Raw genomic sequence first — 14280 nt, 5'->3', positions numbered from 1 at the left:
TTAATCTTAAATGCCGACGTTCAATATAAGTAAAAATAATACTTCACTGAAATATATCGGAAGTATCACGCAATACGAAGGTCACTACATGTAACTATCATGAAAGAATCAGCACCAAACTACGTCGCAATACAGTAAATAATTGTGAATAGAATAAATATAATTAAATCAAAAGAAATTAGATATCAATGTGGTTTAAATCACTAATAGCCAACTAAGTCAATATAATAAGTGAACGTAATAATCTACTGAAGGCTAATTTTGGTGTTCCATGTTCAGTAAGGCAAAAACGATTACTCGATGCCAAGTTAAGGTGCACAAATTAACATTTTTATTATTGAAAAAGTACTTACGGAATCATGACCATTTTTTGTAAAATCGGCGTATATTTACAACAAAACCGAACATTCCGGTGAGTTTTAAGCACTGCAAACTAACGATACGCACATAAATTCGCGACATAACCCCGACGGCCTTTGCAAATGAACTGATCTTATAAACCACATGTTAATAAAAATGGCCACCATGAATATATTATTGCCATCTATTTTCGAAATATATCAGTTTTCGATATTGTAAAATTAATTATGTAAACATCCTTTCAGGCGTTTTTTGCACCGCAAAATCCATACTAAAATCTTATTGAAAGCATTGTTTTGGTAGAAAGCATCCAAAATTTCAAATCAAAAGAACAGGTCTATTCTCTTAATTTTTGATTTAAAATTATTTATACAATAAATAATAATGAATAAAACATTTAACATTGAACAAAATTAATTGCTTTTATTGTATTTAAACACTATTTAATATATGTTTGATTTCCTAATACACATACGTGTTTTTAATATATTTTATCGCCGCTTTATCATGTCATCCTAATTATTTCACTATCTATTTTGATGATTTAATATTTGAAGGCAAACCAACGGTTGTCCTTCCATTTTTGTTTTTGAGCTGAAATCAAAACTTGTTAATAGTATGTTGTAAGCCTTTGTGGTTATATTCTAAGATACGTTACTACATCAAATGGAACTTTCGAAATTCGAAAATGTTTTGAAAAGGCATCAAATGGAGGATATAAAATTCAAGATAAACGTTAAATATCGCAAGTAATCAAAATACAAAAAAAATTGAAATTTTGTTTTTTTTTTATTATGTTTATCTCGTATTTTAAATCCTATACTCATCATTTAAGTTTCATTTGATGCCTTTTCACAACATTTTCAACTTTATATATTTTTATTATGCACTTGATGACACACTATTTTTATTATGCATTTGATGCCTTTTCACAACATTTTCAACTTTATATATTTTTATTATGCACATGATCTAACGCGCAGACTCGTTAGATCATGTGCGGGGTCGTGAACTAGAGTTTCGCATTGAACAGCCTAACATCGTGCAATAGCGATGTCCATTTTCTCTTAAAATTGAGATAAAAAAATATGTTTCCAATTGTAAATTTTCACTGCGGTGTTAGGACCTCTGTCATGCAAGTTCTACGTACTGTCACTATGGCCCAGCCAGCAGCCCTACTAAATGACTCACAGGTGGGTTAAAGAGAAACCCAATTCCCTCTAATAGTGATAATATATAACTGATTGTAGCAATGGAAATTTTATAAATTAATATTTCAGAAGAAAAAATTGATATCATTGCTTGATGTCAGGCTGTATGAACACGAATTTGACTCGTGAAAAGCTGAGGCAGACTACGGCTCCACAAATATTTTTTATGTTTAAACAATTCAAACATAATTTTGAAGTAGTGCAGAAATTTTAGAGAGACTTTTTAAAGACCTTTATATAGATACGATCTTTTATTATATACATAATCCAAAATATCAATTCTTTGCTTGCAAGATACTTATTATTTTTTACATTACATCAATCCCAAAATTATCAGAACCTCATGTAATAATCAATAATTTAATTTACACTATGCTCCATTCGCAGAAACTTCATTTTCAATAAACGCAACGTAAAAATCCTATATATTCCCCCTTGGCGCTTTAGATCTAAAATATATAATCCGATTTTGTTTTATCTAAATCAAAAGAAATCTCTCATTGCAACCGACTAAAAAAATATTTTTTCTTTCGGAAGAATGCGGTGCATATTTTATTTTCACGACTTTTTGCACATTAGCATGCCTTCGAAGCAAAACAAAACGTGGAGGATGCGTGCGTGTACCATAAGCCGGCTAAGAAGAAGTACGGAGTGAAATTCCGGGCATAATATCTTAAAGATTTCACAGAGACTATGCCGCAGCTCAAAGGATTGCCCGGAATTCCAATTTTAGAACAAAGTTTCCGTCTAACATTCATAGAGACTTTGCATCGTATTAATGCTAAACACCAAATTCTATGCGAAACAGTTTATATAGTGAGAAAGCCTTCCTGGAATCATTAAGATTAGTATAATTATATAATTAGTGTAAATAATGAATCAAACTATCTGATAAAATTGGTGTGAAAATCATCATACACGTTTATAATTTGATATAAAGAAAAACTAATTACCCAAATATTCATGTGGCTAAAAACAGTCGTGTTGGTTAAATTCGACATCTCATTGATTTTGCCACTCCTTGGAATTCGCCTATTCCACAAACTTATGATAATTTATTTTGATAAAAGCATCAACCAAAACAATTTCAAGTTATTGTAACAATTCCACATAAAATCCTTGTTATATGAACTCTTAAATTTATAGTGATTATTAAGTAGGATGACTCATAATTCGAACAAATTAGAGTAAAATAAATACAAATTAAATATTCAGTCAAAATTTAATTTAATTACATAATATAGGTTATAAATTAAAACAATATATCAAGCATACATCGCATTGTGTTTTCAGCACAAACAAAAACTTTTATTTAAAAATAATTAGTGAAAAATAATATGTGAATCGTGTTTTATTAATTGTGTTGATTATTTACATGCATTTCAAAAGTCATGCAGCCTGCTTTAAGGCAAACGGACAGTTTATTAAAATCGGATAATGTATATATATATATATATATATATATATATATATATATATATAAATATAAAACTTTGAAAGTGATTTATATGACAAAAATAAGCCAACTAAATTAATTAAGTCTACTTGTAAAAATATTATGTTAGTTGACATTGAATAATATAATAAAAAATAAAACAATAAATAAAATTTATACTTCATTTAAAGTATAAAATTGAAAATAGAACATCGATGGCATAATTAAAACAAGCAATGTCATTTATTAAACACATTACAAGCGAATGAAATGCATATAACATAGTAATAAATTGCAACATCTATTACCAAACATTTATGAAATTGAACAATAATATATAGATATATTTTATTGTTTAGCTCGTTATATTGGGTTGTTACTGTTATTGTGCGAGGCAAAAATAAACGGGTTTTGCTATATAAATCTCGAAATGAACATTTTTCATAAACCCGCCCTGATATAAAATATGCCACACAATTTTCTCACAAACTGCGCTTAGGCCATTATTATTTTACATTTATAACTTTTTTTGAAGGGGATGTTTTTATGGAGTAGAATTGTATCGTTTCAAATATTTTATGTATTAATTGTGATATTTGCTTTATCGAGATTTTGTTTGTACATAAATACAAAAAGCTAATAGTACATAAATACAAAGGCTTGCTAGTATGTATTATAACAAGCTAACACGTGTTATACATCACGCACACACACACATATATATATATATATATATATATATGTGTGTGTGTGTGAATGTTTGTATATATAGGGTTGTGCGGGGCACAAAGGTTCAACAAGACTTTGAGCAATTATCTTGTAAAATCCAGACCAATTATATCACAACTAATAATACATATCAAACATACAAATATCTTACGATGTTCAGTAAAACTCCCATTTAATGTAAAAATGTATTGTTTTTGAAAGAAAATACTTTTATGCATTTTGAGACATTGCCATCAGACATTGCCTGGCTGGTTATACCTTTTTTTCATTTACTTTCAAACTTCTAAAAATTATTTCTTCTTGAAATATCGGTAAACCTTTTTACCCGCAGACAGAACAAATATGTGTTTAAACAATTCTACATGTGTAAGAAATTAAAATTGTTTAAAGAAATCCGTGTGCAAACGTAAGTAATAATATAATGCCTAAAAACACTTGAAAATTGCAGTTATTCATTAGACTAGTTATCTTTGTCTCTCTATCTGCAATGCAAGTAATTTTTATATAGATAAAATAAAGATTTGATATTGTAATTTAAAAATAACCATATCAAACTGTTTGTCACAAAAATTTAATTGTTAGCGAAACTTGCAATAGTTGGTGGTACCACAAATTTACTTATTGTTTATTTATAAAAAAGATTTAACAATAAAGTTCGAATAATTGTAAGTCGTTTAGCAAATTCCACTTATTTGTTTACGTAGATGCCATCATTTACAACAATATACAATAGTCTATTGATTTAAAAGTTGAGTAATTTTGTGTAGTTTTGTTATCAAAATTCGAAGATTATATATTGAAATACAACTTGTATAATAATAAATCTAGTAGAATGTTTTTGGAACTAATTTTAATCATTGTACACAGGAATATGTCGTACCAACATATTTTTATATTAGTTTTTAGTTGGGCTATGTTGCATCAAATAGTTTTATTTAAGTGCAATGGTATTATAAGTGCCTATAAGATAGGTTTTGCAATGTATGTTCTTGACAAACTCTTTGTAAAGTTGATTTATTCACTGTACTTTTTTACTCATCTTTTAATATAATTTTATTCACAAAATAAAATAATAAATCATGTTCATGTTGTTCACGCCAGCTGCACAAATAATATATACGTAGCCTTTTATAGATTGTAGCAATAAAATAATTTTGCAATGCAAAATACTAAGTTTGTTATAAGAAAAACAATTTTTTGTATATTACCCGCAAATATTGACATAGAAAGTGGCCAATGTGTGCGTTCAATAAAATTACATAAAAATAACTATTAAGTCCAGGATACCTAACACTTTTGTTAAATCGATTAGTAGGCTCTTTAGTTTTTTCTTAAATTATTAAATAAACATATTGAATAACCAGTTAGAAAGTCTATGTTAACGATCATATACACGATCAAATATTATGTTCTTGAAAACATTCATTTTCAACAAAACTAATTTTCACAAAATTGTATAAACCCCATATATTTTCATATATAATTTATTTGCAATTGAGGAAACTGCCTCTATACGAAACATCGACCCCAGTTTTGCGTATTAGAAACAAGCGCACTACAATCTCCCTTTCTTCAAAAGACCATTACTTTTTAAATATCACTCAGGTACCCAGATACAATATTTGTTTAGTTTTAAAATTCCGACGATAAAGTTTTCTATTTGAAAAGAGCGAAATAAAAAAACACTCGCGGATATAAAGCGTTCCGCGGTAGTACGGAGATGAAATATTAAATGAAAGAATTTTTCGTATTTAAAAAGTTTACAGAACGGATGCACAGATAAAACCGGTTTAACTTTCAATTTTAATTTAACTTCTGTAAAAACGAAACAAAATATTTAAATGAGCTTCAGGTAAATGTTAACTGTTTATTTTATCATGATACAAATTGGATTTCAAAACTGTGCTATGATCTTGCTGAATATGTCTGTAAAATTTAAGTTATAATTACATCGATCAAAGTTTATAATGTATTTATTCATAGCATGATGCTTCTAGAAAAGAAAACGTACAATATTTAATTTTAATATTGCTCATGACATCTAATATGGAATAAAAAATTTTAAATATGAATACTATTTGAAATATGAAAAGGAAAAAAAAAATTAAATATGAATATGTTACATAATCTTATTTGATAATGATTATATTTTTTTATTTAACGCCATTTATTATTTGATGTCGAATTACATCAAAACCACTTATTTAATTATTATAAGTATTTAATTTATGATCACCATATGCTGGAAGTAACTAACGACATACACAGTAAAGAATATAGTTAAGACTACGTAATGTAAATACCGGTATACCGGTATACCGAAATGCCGGTAAACAGCCCGATTTTTCCTGTTTGCCGATTATTAATACCGGTATTTACCCTAAAAAATACTGGTATTTTTACACAAGCGCTTTTTGTTACATATTACACTCAAGTTTAAATTTCTCGGAACAAATTTATATTTAAATTCCATAATTGCATACACAGCTACATCTTTAAGTGATTCTATAGGATAAACAAATGTCATCATCTCAACTCGTCATTAAACTTAATAGTTATTGCTTTACTAAGGGCTATATCGTGTTACAATAAATAGAATTGGTCCGATAGATAATGATGTTTATTTCATCTTATGTAAAAATGTAACGATTTTTAAAGTGTCATCTGCGCCAAAATATTACAGATTACCACTGCGTAATTTTTATTTATTTTTTTACTTTATACACATTAATCATAATAATTACTAAATATTTTTGCTTTTTATTACAATTCTTTACAACTATTATTATACTTGAAACGTATCGCAGTTTGAAAATGATATAGGACCATTATATTGTTTTAAATAAAAATAATCTACAATAAAATTATGTTATTATTTATCTTCATAAGGTATCGGATCATAAATCAGCAAAAAAATTACTTTTTTAAAGTTTTTAAAATATAGGAAATTATGCAAATTTAACACATCGGATACAGATAATACAGTTTATTATAATAATGTAATATGATCTTTCGTGAGTTTTTGGTCTTTCTTACTCTTACGTTTAATTTCGGTGAAAAGTACTCAATATATTCGATAATGATGATGAGTTAATTAAATTGGATATAATTTTGCTAAATTATTATTAAAAAAATAAACACATTGTTTTTGTATTTTTTATGCATAAAGAATTTTTTATATTTGTACTAGTAAATTTAAATATTGTGTACATTTGTTTAAGATAATAAAAATACCAGTATTCCGGTTTTAAAATAAAAAATTGCCGAAATACCGGTATTGAAATTTTTTATTTGTATTGCATTCCCTAGTTAATACAAAGTGAATAATAAAATTACAATTACAAACGACTCAATTTATGTATAATATTCCCTGTACTCTATGTAAAATAGATTCACATTTTTTTTTTGAAAATTTGTTTGCATTTGTTACTTAGGAAATTTCCTTCACAGCGTTAATTATATATTTAAAAAATCCTATAAATGCAACAAAAAAAGAACTATTAGCAACTTTTTTTTTTTTATTTTATTTTTATTTGGCCTTTTATTTACAAACTAGCCATATACAGAGTTTCTTACATTTAAATTCTAATTTTACATTTAACCACAAAACTATATATAATTTTATAATATTTAATATATGACACTAAATTAACTAAATTAAATGTTTTGACTACACTTTTTATTCTATATAATAAATTAATATAATAAATAATCCCTATTTTTTTAAATCTGCTACATGTTCAAATTATAAGTTGTAAGGATTCCACATACTACTACTACACAAATTTGAAATTCATTTATATCTATATCTTCGATATCGATATTTACAATCTTTTTTTTTTTAATCATAATAGACGCTCCACCTTCTCCGTCGACTCTGTCGGCTCTGATTAAATTATATTTTTTATAAAATATCGACTGTTCCATTTAAACCAGGTTTCAGATAATAATATAATATCAATTTTATGTTGCTATATAAAAATTTGCAAACTTTCTTTATTTGCATTAAAAGATCCAATAATCCATTGTCAAAATTCATTAATAGATTTATTATTTCAATTTTAAAATTTATTCAACTATTTACATTTTTTTTTTTATTTTTATACTGATGTATTACTGCCAACTCCAACTGTATTTTTATGGGCAATGTTTTTACTAGATTCTTCAAAGTTTAACTTTTCGCAAAATAAATCAACACCATTTTTAGCTTCTACCAAAAGTTCATCTATATCATCACCTTCTTTAATCTTGAATTTTTCCCTCAATTTCTTCAATAATTCATCATAATGTATTTGTATTTTTTTTTATTTCTTCCAATTCTGAATTTTTACCGAATTTCTCGTCACGATGTGAATTTTTCACACCCAATGTTAGATTTAAATTCTTATTATGCATTTGATTATTAGATCTGACATTTACTGTTTGCCTTCTTTCAATTATTCGCCTAGGTTTATTCATTGCCATTATCCTATTTGGTTCTATATTTATTTCTTGCTCTTGAAGATGGCTTAGCAATTCGTACTTATTTTTATGTCTAAGATTATTTTCAAATTTAGCCGTTTTATTAACTCTAGGAAATGCATTTTTAAATTCCGGATTATAATGATTTATTTTAGCTGATTCTGCATATTTTTGATTGCGAAGGATAAATTTGGCCTCAGAATATGATATATCCTGAAAGGCCATTAATTCTTTAATTCTTTTATGATATTGAAACACTTCGCAAATTTTATCATTTGCTTCATGTTGTTTATGACACACCGCGCATTCAAAATCTTTTTCAATGAGGCATATATCCGTGCTATGTTCCCTAGCGCACTTGCGACATCTAGTTTTGCTTTTACATTGTACTCTGATATGACCATACCGCCAGCATTTGTGGCATTGAATAACATTTTGGATATATAGACTCACCTGCAATTTCACAGAATATATCGAAACTTTATCTGGCAAATAGTTTCCTTTGAACATAATTTTAACCATTTGCGATTTGTTAAAACTATGGCTTGTATTTCTTTTTTTTATACACTTTACATCAATTATTTCAATTTCTGATTTAATGACTTGTTTAATTTCTTCCTCATCCATCTCGGAGTCAACATTAAATATTATACCTGTTCTACATAATTTATGTTTAGGAATATATACTTTTATTTTGTTTTTGTTCAAAAAATTTTCATTAATTATTTTATTTGCAAACTCAAAATTTTTGAATGTTATTTTAATTTTGTTTTTGCCAATTTTTGTGAAATTTTCTATATTATTACTTAATGCTGGCGAATTTTTATAAATCATTCTTCCCAACGCAACGCTATGGTAGTTACCTAGATTTAGATTTTCTGATTCAGCATAAACTTCATAAGGCCCTTCATCTAATGCACTATAGAAATTCATTACGCTATTTAACGTATTGAAATTCTTATTAAAATTTTCTTTAACTGCAATATTATTATGATTTTCCTCGAATTCTTTTACAGCTGTCAATTCTTTTTGATCTATATCGACTTCTTCCTCAACAACCATATCATTACTATTCTCATGAGATTTATTTACACTAACTGCCCCACTAGTTTCTTCTTCAATTACCATATCAATCCAGTTTTTAACCGCTTCTTTAAAATTTTCACTTGCTTTGTCTTTATTAATATTTATCATTTCTTTTATTTGCTCTTCATTCAATTCCATTATAATTTTTTTAATTACATCTTTATTTAACGTATTCCTTTCCGATTTCATTTTATTTATTTTATCCATTTTTTTACTATCTTTTTTTATTTCTGACTTATTACTACTAACTACACCACTTTTTTTAATACTTTTACTATCACTATTTTTAACATTTAGATCCGATTTAACGCTATTTACTTTATTCGAATTAACTGATTTTCCAACATGATTATCACTTAGAATTTCATTTTTACTATGAACAATACCTTCGGAAATATCATATTCCGTATAATCCGTATTATTAATTAATTTCACTGCATTACTTATTTTAATGCCAGTTTCAACTTCTGTGCTCACTACACTATTGTTGCTGGATACCGGCAACCGCAAATCAGCAGGCCCGAGCCTGTGATTCATACCACGTTTATTATTTGTTATCTAATATTATTTGTATCAGTTTCACCTCGATCTTTACCTGTCGAACGCTCGACCTAGACTGTATTAGCAACTTATACCTACTATATGTAAATGTGTTTTAATGAACAATGTTCTAGAAAAAAAAAATCGATTGAATGGTTGTATCTTGATGTCAAATATAAGTACTTATTCGTCATAAAAGATCATATATCATTTCGACATGTATGATTTATATACAGTTATATACAGCTAACTAATTTTACAAATATCGATTATTTTCCAATAAAACTTGGGTTTTGAACATTTTAATACAAATGAATCACATAAGGTTGAAATCAATTTTCAGTAAAATTTATCACACATACAATTCAACTCATATGAAAACGTATAACGTATATATCGATTTGCTTCAATAGTAAATATACGACTTTCCTAACCTTATCATTATGTTGTACCTTATTCAAACATACATTTTATAACAATATTTGTAATTCGTATAACTTAAATTACCAAAAGTGAATCAAAAATAGATATCAAGCAGAACTATAGAAATATAATATGCGACATCGAAATAATTGAATATTAATGCAGAAAGGTGTGTTAAATATATTGACATTGATATTTTTGTTCGATTTCTTTTTTCATTACCATCAATTATTTTTTGTGTAGATAATTTAGCTTAATTATAACGATGATTTGTTTTCAAATGAACAGTTGTAACATGTGGTTATGTGTCTTGTTTATTTCGGGTAAATATTAAATAGAGATAAATCTAACTTAACGAAGACAATATATAATAGATAAAAGAAAAAAATCAATACAAAAAAAGATTTTACGAAGATTTCTTGTTAACTTTATTCAACAAATTATGATGTAAAAGTTTTGTACATATTGTTATAATATATTCGTAAGCTTTGTTTAAATATGTTTACATATTTTTGACAATAAAAGTCGTTTTGAACCACTTTATTGTTTTTAGCTATATTTTTTAACTCATGTTGATGCCTATTATTCACACCTCTAAGACTTTATCTTGTATGATTTGATTTTATGTCCAAACCGTCGTATTTAGCGATATAATTCTAGTAATTTATTTGTTCACATAGACAAATCTCCAAATTAGCTCAGTTAAATGGTAAATTGAAAAATATATTGCTGATAGAAACGTGACACAACCGTACCCAGTCTCCCCTAGTATTAATTTATTTGAAGCGACTTCATAAATTATTACAATATTTTTGATATCAGAATATTTCAAGTAAAACAACTAATAGCTATTTTTAATAATGCTTAACAAATGAACGATGATAAATCTAAAGACTTTTAGAACTCAGCCAAAAGACAAGAATATCAAAATTCTATCTTCTATTTTTCATACATATTTTATTCTAATACGCGGCTTTTGTGAGATGCAAATGGTTATTTTCTTTCGCAACCTGCAGGCTTCTGGCCGACGAACAAAGAGAATATAAAAATGGAAAACTCTGAGAGAACAAAATGAGAACTGGGACTCAGTCGACGGAAAGGCCCTTAATATAAAATAAACATATGGATTTATTTCTCTTTGTAACATGTACATTAGGCGTTGCTCGATTCCTTGAAAACAGAACCTCGCAGGATTTAAACATTTTTGGATCTTTATAGGCTGAGCAAGTTTATGAATATATAGAAATATATATGATCTAAAACCATTCTTGATGGGGGTTGTGTCGGTGTGTGATATTATCTCTAATTTTGAATACATTCAAAAAAATATTTCCGATGATGATTACAAGATAGTTATTGATTTAAATCTAAATAAAATTGGGAAGCGTTTTGGGTCCCACATTATTTTTATTATTTACCTCAGACATACTTACCACAGCTGACACCAACATCGCCACTTTTGCAGATGATATCTCACGAATGTCCTACAGCTGCGTCTAATGCCCTGCTACAGCATTTAAATTTAGTAGAAATGGGGCACAAATTTTGGCGACTTGAAATTAACAATCGGAAATCATCACACATCACTTTCGCGTTAAGAATGGAAACATGTCCGCCCGTCTCAATCAATGGGGTTCAACTACCTCAGGTTGAACATGTAAAATACCTGGGGTTTCACTTGGACAGAAGGCTTACGTGTGAAAAATCACATAATGGAAAAACGTTTCCAGCTTGAAGAGAATTTCAAAAAACTTTATTGGCTGTTGGTCCGAAGTCCAAACTATCCACCTACACGCTTCTTGTATACAAAGTCCCCTTAAAACCAATCTGGACTTACGATCTTTCTCTCTAGGGTAGTGCCAGTCGATCTAATATAAACATCTTACAGAGAGCTCAAAACAAGATCCACAAAAAAATACTTGAGGCTTCCAGGTAAGTACCTAATTGGCTTGTTCATCAGGACTGCAACATACAAGTAATAGCAGAAGAAATTAGTAGATTTGCTGCGAAATATAAGTCAAGATTGGAGAACCATCCAAATGAACTAGCAAAGGACCTACTTTCTGTGAACACTGTCAAGAGACTAAGAAGATTAGATCCATAAGACTTAGTATAGTTATATATTTAGTATAGTGCTTGTAATTATTCTCACATATTTATATTTATTATCTGTTTGCAATTATTGTCACACATTTACATTTATTATACTAACTTGAAATACTACCAACGGGTAGTATTTTAAAAACTTATTTAATAACTATTCACAACAATTACTGCATGCCTTCTCAGGCAGTTGTAGTTTAGATGAAAAAAAAATTCAAGCCGTTTGCTTCACACGATGCGAGAAATCTTGCTGTGAGTGAGATTTGTTTTAGCTTGCTAGTTTTTCGAATATGATAAACTACATGTTAAAATACTGCTTTCCTATTGCTTGAAACGAACAAATCCATCCACAAAAATAGAGCACGTTCAAAGTCCAAAATCACACGAGGCTTGTTAACTACCCTTAGGGTAAGTTATAGTAATGGGGCGACAATCAAAAATAAAATTTTTGCATATCTTTACGTTTCAGAAGTTTTTGAACATTTTGTATGTCTTGTGTGTCCGCCTTTCGCGTCTAGGTTTTTGAACGCATGGATCAACCGTTTTGAATGGTTTGAAAAATATTGGCTTCTATTGATAGGGAGATGTGCTGATTAGTTTGATACGGAGCAACAAGTGCAGAAATTAGAAATCAAGTTTTTAAGAGAACGGATAATCCAATTTTAATGATCCAAAAAGCATTCCATTCGTAACGACGAGAAGAAGTGGTGTTTAGTTTTTGGCAAAGGTATGTGCAGCCGTTTTGAAGATACCGAACTAAATGTGCAAAAAATGGCAGTTTTTTTTAGAGAAATATGCATCCAATTTTAATGATTCAGAAAACTTTCTGCTTGTTTGACAAAATAATTGCTATACCGAAAAAAATAATTTCATATCAAAAATATTTCAGATTTTAATTTCAATTCTGATTAAAGTTCTAAAGATCATACTTTAAATAAATAATTTTAACTTTGTAATTCAGTTTATTTAATTCTTATAAATATTAGACAATGTTTCAGTATTTATATTAGTCTATTTGAAATTTCTCTAAAATTTCATTACGGTACGGAAAGTTTTAGAAACTCGCCGTAAGGTACGATACCATACACAACTAGTTTTGTTGCTTTTTTGATCTGCTGGTTAGCAGGCTGGTTGTCCCGGCAAAATGTCGTGATGGAAAATGTAGATGTATTTGTTCATTCGAACTAATATTAAAGTATTTAGTCATGTGATTTGTAATATTCAATAATTTAGCTAGCTAAAACAAATCTGACTCAAAAATCTGCAAGCCAGAACAAATCACTCTCAAAAATCAAGCAAACTAAAACTAATCACACGCAAAAATCAAGCCTGCTTTGTAGCGATCCCAGAAAACAAATGGCGTGTGTTTCGGGATTTACTGATAGGTCTATGATATATCCACAAAAATAGAGCACATTCTAATATCAAAATCTCAATTGCTGGAAACAAACGGAGATGGATACGACGCCATTTTTCCTACTCGATAACCAGCATGCTACTCAGCCGACCAAAAAATCAACGAAACAAGCGTCGTGTGAACAGGTCTTTATATATTAATAGTGAAGAGCGAGGCTTAAAGCTCCGTGTATAAAACAGTCCATCATCGATATCTCAAAAACAAGTAGAGTTAAGGATTTTTACCAACAATATTTGAAAGTTGAAAGAAAAATATGTATAACCAGCCATCACTTTAATTCATAGAAAGTTACCATAGGGAGATAAGCGGCAATGTTGAAAATGCATAACAAAAATATTATCTTTCATCGTTAGCTTTTTTGGTTGTGAGTACATTTGTTCAGTTTACGAGACCTTAATATAATTTTTAAGAATACTTTATTTAATTGTTTCATAAAAGGTATTATCAATTTTAAGCTTGATTCAACAGTTTGTTTATATAACCTTTACCCTGCCAAAGGTGTACCCAATAAAAAA

This window comes from Ctenocephalides felis, unplaced genomic scaffold (assembly GCF_003426905.1).
Source record: "Ctenocephalides felis isolate EL2017-DRISC unplaced genomic scaffold, ASM342690v1 CF-g0.4_SCAFFOLD_03572, whole genome shotgun sequence".
Classification (NCBI taxonomy): Eukaryota; Metazoa; Arthropoda; class Insecta; order Siphonaptera; family Pulicidae; genus Ctenocephalides; species Ctenocephalides felis.
Note: the sequence above shows the minus strand (reverse complement) of the source record.